The 9,067-nt window shown below is 44.2% G+C and overlaps 1 pseudogene; it reads left to right on the top strand.

Annotated features, from left to right (window-relative positions):
• The first annotated feature begins 5,849 nt into the window (after positions 1–5,849).
• On the top strand, positions 5,850–6,238 carry LOC121282403 (annotated as a pseudogene).
• The last annotated feature ends 2,829 nt before the right edge of the window (positions 6,239–9,067 follow it).

Genomic DNA, 9,067 nt, shown 5'->3' with positions numbered 1-9,067 from the left:
AGGGGGCAGTCTCCAGAGGAGATGAGGCCAGATGGATGTGTGACCGTGTGTGTGAGAGAGTGAGTGGTGATATCTCTTGAGCTAGCAGTGAGTGAGATGTGAGAATGTGTGATGGGCTTGAGTGTGTGAGTTTAGAGTGATGAGATAGTTGCCTTATCCTGGCGGCACAGATAAGATCATTCATCCTCTTTCTGAACTGGATGGCCAACCTCTTCTGTGCAGCATTGGCACTGATCACCACTGCTATCATAGAAACATAGAAAATGGGAGCAGGAGTAGATCATTTGGCCCTCTGAGCCTGCTCCGCCATTCAATATGATCATGGCCAATTCTCCATCTCCTGCGCTCTCCCCAATTCCCTTGACACCTTTAGAGTCCAGAAATCTATCTATTTATTTCTTAAATATATTCAGTGACTTGGCCTGCACAGCCTTCTGTGGTAGGGAATTTCACAGGTTCATCACCCTCTGAGTGAAGTTTCTCCTCATCTCAGTTCTAAATGGTCTACACCGTGTCCTGAGACTGTGGCCCCTTGTTCTAGACACCCCCCCCCCCGCTAAGCCAGAGGAAATATTGTCCCTGCATCCAAACTGTCCTGCCCTGTCAGAATTTTATATATTTCATTCTTCTAAACTCCACTGAATAAAGGCCTAGTCAATCCAATCTTTCCTCATACAACAATCGTGCCATCGCCTGCCAAGCCTGAGTGGTGAGATTGCTTTACCCCCTGTGGCCAGGACGAGGGTAGAGGACATCATGGCGGGCCTCCATGGCGTCCAAAAGGCATTCCAGGGACACATCACTGAGTCAGGGGGCTGCCTTTCGGGGCCATGTCTATCAAGCTCCAATAGCTGCTTGGCAATAAAGACCAAGTCCAAGACTGATTCCTTCATATGGAGTTTTATTTCTGGCGCATAAAACTCTCTACAGAGAAAACTTGCCTCACCTGTTTTCCCTTTCAAAATATTTTATTGAGTGACCTGTCTCCTGTGAGCAGGTTATTTGCCACACTTGGACTCTCCTCCTTTAAAATTGGAAGTAGAAAGATTGGAAGTGCTATCTAGATGGGTACTCAGATTGTTTACTGATAATTAGCAATTGAATTCCTTGTGAGTTAATTGTTTTCTTCTCCAACAACGTCTTCTGTACAGCAATCCTGGGCTGGAAGCACTGAGAGGTGACAGCTTGGCAGGCAAATGAGAGCCCACCAGCTATTGAAATGGTCTGTTAACCGGGAATGCATGATTAATGAGGTAGGATTAGGACGATATGGCATGAAAAGCCCCCATTGCTGCTAATGGGCAAAAAGTTATTTTCCCACCATCGCACTAAGTGCGAATCTGGGACAATTCCACCCAATGGCTCTTGTCTTCCCCATAGTTAGCTATAAGAAATTTGTGCTCATCCTGTACAGTATGTCACATAAAGAGTTTGACAAGTTAGAGACAGCTCAAATATATCAATGAAACAATATGTTTTCCAGATGCTCTGTCTTAAGAGATTGCTATTCAGTCATGCAATTTTGGAGAAGCCCTTCTTTGCTGCAACTGGATCTTCAACCAAGACAGGTAGCATAACCGTCTCTGACCATGACAGAAAGAGACCACAGCCCAACTTTTCTGCACTAGTCTCTTCCCAGGGAACCATGGTACTATTGACAGACCAGTTGATTTGCCCTTAGTTACCAATGCCTTCTTTGCCAGGACAACAGATTTTATGCAATTCTTCAGTGCTCCCACACAGGTCATCAAGGAGACCAAATTTCATAATTGCCCAATTGCCCAGGAGTGTGAGGGCCATTGATACCCCACATGGTATTACATGTCCCAAGTCTGATTTCCCATATTTATAAGAACTTAAATGTGCAAGTTGTGCCTACCAGTGGATGTGAAATCATTACATGCTGGGAACTGTCATGACACTTTTATTCTTTTGAAAATCCAATGTTTCTGTTCAATTTGAAATGCAGCCACATTGGCTGCTGACTCTCAAGCCTCATGACACCCTTCAAAGACCCATCATTGCTGCAGAGGGACAGTACATTGAAGCCCATGTTATGATAAGAGTGTGATTTGAGCAAGTTAAAGGAAAGCTCTAGAGTTGCTGAGGGTGCCTGTCAGTAAGTGTCAGGCACTATTTTACAAATTGTAAAAGTTCATAACTTTGCAGTCAGGAAGATATTGATGGTAGATGTCTCAGAAGATGCAGTGGGCCTGATGTTAACATTGCTGATGCTGACACCCAGTCTATGAAGGACAAGAAACAAATATTGTAACAATGCGTTTGTCTCTCTTTCTCTGCTGTCTGCCATTCACTTTGCACACCTTCACAGCATAAATAGAGCACCATTATTTGGACACTGCGGCCATTAAAGATCTGCTTCCTCTCATTAATCTCCCTATGTTCCAAGTAAAATCCTCACTTTTGACAGCTACCCATCAAACCCTAATCCATCAGGTTCTTGATTACTTCTCAATGTGATTCAAAAGAATAAAACATCAAGCAGTCCTTACAAAAAAATCCAATCTTTTATTGCAGCTATATGTAAAATCATGAATTGTATGCTTGGTCACTATGCACGTTTTTGTGACCATGTGTGCTTGTTTTCCTATCCTCTTTAACTCTTATTCTACGTCACAGAATCACAGAATTATTAGAGTGCAGAAGGAGGCCATTCGCCCCATCGTGGCCACACCAGATCTCCAAATGTGCAGTTCACCAAGTGCCATTTCACCACCTTTTCCCCATAACCCTGCGCATTTTTCCTTTTTGGATAACAGTTAAACCACCTGACAGCCTGGGGTTTCAGATGGAGAAAGCTTCAGCAAAATATATGAGCCTCTTGGAATGGACTTAACCTAAGATGGCCACAGGACAGGCTGAGTCCTTGCTTTGGCTCCTTGGTGGCCCAGTCCTGCAAAGGTGGAGACTGCACAGGGAGTTATTGGGTTATTGGAAGCGTTACAGAGGAGTTTGAGAATAGCAGCACCTTCCGATGCATCCACGCCAGCTTCTCCACTAGCACCAGGAACAGGATTCTGGTTACTTGTAATCAGTGGGGAAAACAGATGTCAATGATTCCGAATGTTCTTTAAATCCCCAAGTGAGTCAACTAAATGTGCTTTTGTCCCTCTGAAATGTTGTCCTGTATTGTTAATCTGGTAGCTTCAGATTGTCCCTCAAGAGATTGTAATACTTCATTCAGTGTCCCAACATTGACTTGCCTGGCATTCTGAAAATGTGAGGGGAGGCTTGTTGATAGTCCTCTCTGATGTTAGTGCACTGCAGGGCAATGGACTTTATCATCCCAGCCAGACACACTGAAGTTAGAAGTGGCCAAGCAAAACTTCTTATACCTGTTACACTGCCCAGATCCTTCTCTTCATGGCAGGAAGCCAAAATTTTATTTTTCAAAGATTCATTCATGGGATGTGAACATTGCTGGCAAGGCCAGCATTTACTGCCCAAGCTAATTGTCCTTGGCTAGGCGATGGTGATGAATCACCTTGTTGAACTGCTACAATCCACGTTATTAAGGCACTCCCACAGCACTGTTAGAAAGAGGGTTCCAGGATTTTGGCCTGGTAACAATGAAGGAACAGTGAATAGTTCAAAGTCAGCATGGTCTGTGACTTGATTACCCCTAGGATGTTGATGGTGGCAGGAATTCAATGATGGTAATGCCACTGAACTTCAAGGGAAGGTGGCTAGACTTTCTTGCTGGAGATGGTCATTGCCTTGCACTTGTGTGACACAAATGTTATTACTTATTAGCCCAAGCCTGACTGTTGCTGTATGTGGGCATGGACTGCTTCATTATCAGAGGAGTTGCAAATGAAACAAAATACTGGTCAATCATCAGCAAACATGTCCACTCTGGACTTAAGATGGAGGGAAGGCCATGATCTGTTTGTTCTGTATCCAATGGATGATATGTCTTACACTTCTGTTTAGTTCCATCAGTATCCACTTCCACAACCTCTGACTTCTTGTGTGTTACCTCACGTGTCAATTCCTCATCCAGATCATCTATAACCACCTTGGTTGGGAGCCTGTGAGCTTCTGAATGTACAGAAGAGGAAGATTAGTGGAGTTGGTGTCTGAAAACCAGTTTGCCAGATGTAATGAGGCTGCTGTTCAGTAATCATCTCTGCAGTGTCTTGGCTTTCATCTGCTGGAGGAAGTTGCTCACTTTGGTCTGCTTGAGCAACAGACCATCTTAATTAATTAACTTGTGAATCGCTTTTAAGGAAAGCAGAAGCTAATGGAGAATGAAGAATATATAGAAACAATAAGGAAGAAAAGATAAATTTAAATTTACCACCTGAAGACACTAAGACTGCCAAATCTTTATTGTTAATTGTAAGACCAGAGTTGAGACCAATTGCTTCTTTGTTAATTATTTAATTCCTCTTTATGTATTGTTAAATGATGGATATTGGCACAGCTTCCCATGGTGACGACACCCAGCTCTATCTCACCATCATAAGTATCAGATTTTCCCTTACCCCGCCTTTTCCCAAATTTTCCAAGCCCTCTTCTCCCCGTTATCTGGTCCTCTGCTGAAGGGACTGTTGTCTCACCAGCAACTTGTCTGGCCCTGAGATTTTTGACAGAGTCTTCCTTCTCCAGTTTCAGTGGAAATAAGCCTCATTCTGTCACATTTATGCCACCACCTCTGGGATCCAGGACTTTGCAGGCCAGCAGGAATCTGCTGTACAACGAAGCTGCATTTTACGATTAGGCAATTTCTCCAGCCAATCCCCTCTTCTCCATCCACATAGACAATCTAGAGGATAGCCTTGTTTTTGCAACACTCCTGAAACAAAATCCAATCATTGCCCTGGGCCATTGACCCCATTATCTGTTGGTCCATTGCAGAATTACCTGACCCACAGGGAGCAGGTCAGTCAGAAAGTCATTTTAACTACACAACACATCAATGGCGTCACCAACTGGCTACCCACAGAGAAACCAGCTTGATTGAGAGGCATGGGTTGGATTGGGAGATGGTTGGCAAAGGCTGTTGGTGCAGGTACATCCACATGGGGTATAGGGTTTGGGGGAAAGGAGAGGGTTTGATCAGAGGGATTCATTGGGAGGTGGGGAGAGGTGTCGGTGTCGATGGGCTGAGCTACTAATCCTGGGAGGGATTGTTGGGGGCCTGAAGATGGGGGAAAAATAAATAAATTGCAGGGCAAGTTGGGGTGAATTTAGGCCTCAGGGGCCGTCTCAGTGAGGTATTGAGGCGGAGGAAGCTAGCTGGGCAGCAGGGTCCAATTGTGGAGGCTCCTCAGGCAGATACCTGGATCCACGAGGAAGATGCTTACCAGCTGAATACAACAATCCTCACCTCAATGGAGCTGCTGGGTTTTCCATCACTTAGAAAATCTGGCTTACAGCTGTTAAGTTGAAAACCTGAATGACAATGAGGCTCACAACCTGATTATAATATTTAAAGTTCCAACCAGCCTCCTTGGATCAGCTTGGTTACCCATCCACCTTCCAGCCTCAGTTAAAGCAGGTAAAGGGGGATGTTGGAGGCAGGTTTGGATCGAGAAGCAGATTTCTCAGAGTTTAACCCCACTGCCCTCCTTGCCCACCTGACCCAAATTCATCAGCTCTTCAGGTTTTAATTCCCCCTTACCACTGTATACATGATACATACATACATAGTACATGGGGGAGATGGTGGCATAGGGGTGTTATCACTGGACTAATATTCCAGAGAACCAGGCTAATGTTCTGGGGACCTGGGCTTGAATCCCAGCATGACAGATAGTGAAATTTGAATTCAATAAAAATCTAGAATTGAAAGTCTGATGATGACCATGAAACCGTTGTTGTAAAAACCCACCTGGTTCCGACATTTTCCCAACGTGTTGGCTCATGCTAAGAAAGGTGGAGAGAAAAAGAAGGGCTATTCTGCCATCTACAAGGTGGTTACGGGGAATGTACAATAACAGGCATATCCATGATGAGGGTTTTCAGAGGCAAGCTCCTCATGCCGTTAAGGAGATCTGGAAATTTGCAGTGAAGGAGATGGGTACTCCAGATGTCGCACTGATACTTGTTTGAACAAGGCAATTTGGGCTAAAGGTGCAGGGAATATTCTATATCAGATTCATGTGCATTTATCCAGAAAACACAACAAGGATGAGGACTCTCCTACACTGTAACTTGTGATCATGTCACATCCTACAAAGGTCTGCACTCAGTTAACATTGATGAATACTAAATTGTACATGTTTTGCTAAAATTAACTGCGAAAAGTGAATTTAAAAGAAAGTCCTTTAGAGAAGGAAATCTGCTGTCCTTACCTGGTCTGGCCTATATGTGACTCCAGACCCACAGAAATGTGGCTGACTCTTAACTGTCCTCTGAAATGGCTTAGCAAGCCACTCAGTTCTCCAGGGCAATCAGGGATGGACAGTAAATGTTGGCCCAGTCAGTGATGCGCCCATCCCATGAACAAATAAAAAGAAATTGAGATACATATTCAATTATAGGTACCGAGTACAATCCAGCTGTTGAAGGATATGCCACTAGGTCTTGCAGTGAACAGCGAAAGTTGCTTTCAATTCAGTGGTTCTATTCTGGTCTGGCCTACATGTGACTCCAGACCCGCAGCAATGTGCTTGACATGTAAATGCCCTCTGAACAAGGGCATTTAGGGATGGGCAATAAATGTTGTCCTAGCCAGCAACACCCACTTCCCATGACCGAATTTAAAAAAATGTACTTTATACGTATGGTTACAATTTAACTAAAGAAGATTTTTCCTGAGTAAACCTGGCCTTCCCTTCACAGGAGGAAGCTAAATCCAGAATAACTCACACTGTACTTGCCGGGCAATGACTTTCTCAATGCTCGAGATCTTTTAGTGCCCAAATAATTTCATTTGAATTGAAAAATGTTTTTTCCTGAGCTAAATGATGCTTTACATTATGTGAAAAAAAATCACCTCAGAAAACTTAACAAATCACATGGATCAAATTCAGAACTGCAAATCTGAGGCACTTCACTTTTGTGAGAAGATTAATGGGTCTGCAGGAGCAGGGTTTATTCCCCGCAATAAATTTATCATTTATTTCAGAATGACACAAGTATTTTAAAAAGGTAAATAACCCTGGTACAGGGTAACACCCAACAACATCCTTACAAAGTTTAGACAAATTCACAACCCCTAACTCGTGTCCAGATCAATCTTTTTTTTTGAAAACAAGAGATTGTTTTCAATTGAAATTTTTTCATCAATTCAATGGTCATCTCAAGTTTCAGCATTCAGCATCAGCTCCAGCCTTGCCAATCTATAGGAAGGTCTAAATTTGAAAATGATCACAGCAAGTTTTAATAAGAAAATGCACGCAATTCACATTTAAAAATACAAACTTTATATTGCAACTTGAAATGACATAGAATATACATTGCTACAGCAGATTAATTTATCTGAAATATAATTTACTCACTAATTTCTTCTATGGTGGCTTCACCACAACAATCCTGGAGTTTAACACGCACACACAGCTCTTCTGATACTGCTCGAGAACCGCTCCAGCTCCAGCTCTTTCTCCAGTCCAGTGCCATCCTGCCCCCAGTCCTGACCTGAGTCCCTCCTTTACTGATTCAGCAAATATCTTACTTGTCCTACTGCTTCCAATGCCCTGGATGGTGGAAAGTTTATACTGGTGCACATATGTGAAGCATACATCAACAGGGAAATGCCTGATGATATAATAAATAATAATAAAGTAAAGGACTTATATAATAGGAATCAACAATGTCTAGTTTCACTCTTATTGCAAAAGCATCTACTTTTTTTTTGGCTAAAAGATTACCAGCCTGGAGGTAACTTGGAGTAGGTTGCCTTGGATTTGACATCCATACAGTTAATGCAAGTTATGCTTGAGAAAGCAGGTTGACTGAATAGAACCTTGCTTTTTATACCTTTTTGGAGAAAAAAATATCCAATGTCTCACCTGTAAAAATGATCAGTCCTTCCTTGCAACCGGCAGAGCTCACCACAGTCTCTCATTGAAGCCAGGCAACAGCGCTATAGTGAAGCAAGATGAGCGCCACGGCAAATCGGTACAGAAATGGGATAATTGGAGCCCAGTTTATAAAAGAAAGGCTCCATCAATGATCACGATGCAGCTGGAAGCAATAAAAACCAAGAGCCCTGACACCTGAACTGACATAGTGTAAATATGCGGAAGTCACTTCATGAAGCTCACTGAATGGAAACAGTGGTACATAATTTCTATGCAATTAACTGCTAATTGTAATCAAAGTTAATGAATACAGTTTTCAGAGAAATCAATGGGTGGAATCTTGTGGTCCCCTTGAAGCGAGCTTGGTGCCAGGGGGCATTTAATCGGGTGGGGGTCTGGTGGGTGGGGACCCTGCCATCTTCCCTTGTCTACCCCGATTAGGTCCAGAGAAGGATGGCCCATAGGCGGCCTTCCTGCCAGTTGAGGCCACCTAAGGGCCTCATCCTGCTGCTGTTGTTATTAACCCAGTGATTGGTGGTGTGGGAGGCTGCGGTGGTTGGGGGGCTTCCCAAGCATGGGAGTATGACAAGCAAACCCTGGCGTGTTTGCTTGCAGGCTCCTGGGGTCAGGGGAGTCCCTTATTCAAAGGCACGAAGTGCCTGATCGTGGGATCCGGCAATGGGAAGTGGGGTGCCCATTGAGAGCTACTACCATGCCCTTGCCCCCAATCCCGCTCCTTTCCTCTTTCCCTCGATCCCCTTCCTGTGACCCCCTTCCCGCCATCACTCACCTGTGCTTGCGTCTCTCCTTGATCCAAAGCCTTGAGTGGGTGTAGTACCAATAGCAGCCATAGGCTGCCCCAACATCCCCAAGGGCGCTGCTGAGTAGAGAAGAGCTGCCAGCCTTTAACTGGCCAGTGGCTCTCCGTGGGCAGGACTTCTGCCCCCAGCATCCTTGATCAGAGCAGTTAAGTACCTGAGTGGCACAAGGTGCCTTCCTGAAGAGAGGGAATGCCAGAATCTCAGTGGCTCCTTAGCCAGGGGCTGAATTCACCATCGCCTCCACAAGATTGTGCC

Source organism: Carcharodon carcharias, chromosome 9 (genome assembly GCF_017639515.1).
Source record: "Carcharodon carcharias isolate sCarCar2 chromosome 9, sCarCar2.pri, whole genome shotgun sequence".
NCBI classification, from domain to species: domain Eukaryota; kingdom Metazoa; phylum Chordata; class Chondrichthyes; order Lamniformes; family Lamnidae; genus Carcharodon; species Carcharodon carcharias.
The sequence above is the reverse complement of the archived record's forward strand: the minus strand, read 5'-3'. Positions and strand labels throughout refer to the sequence as shown.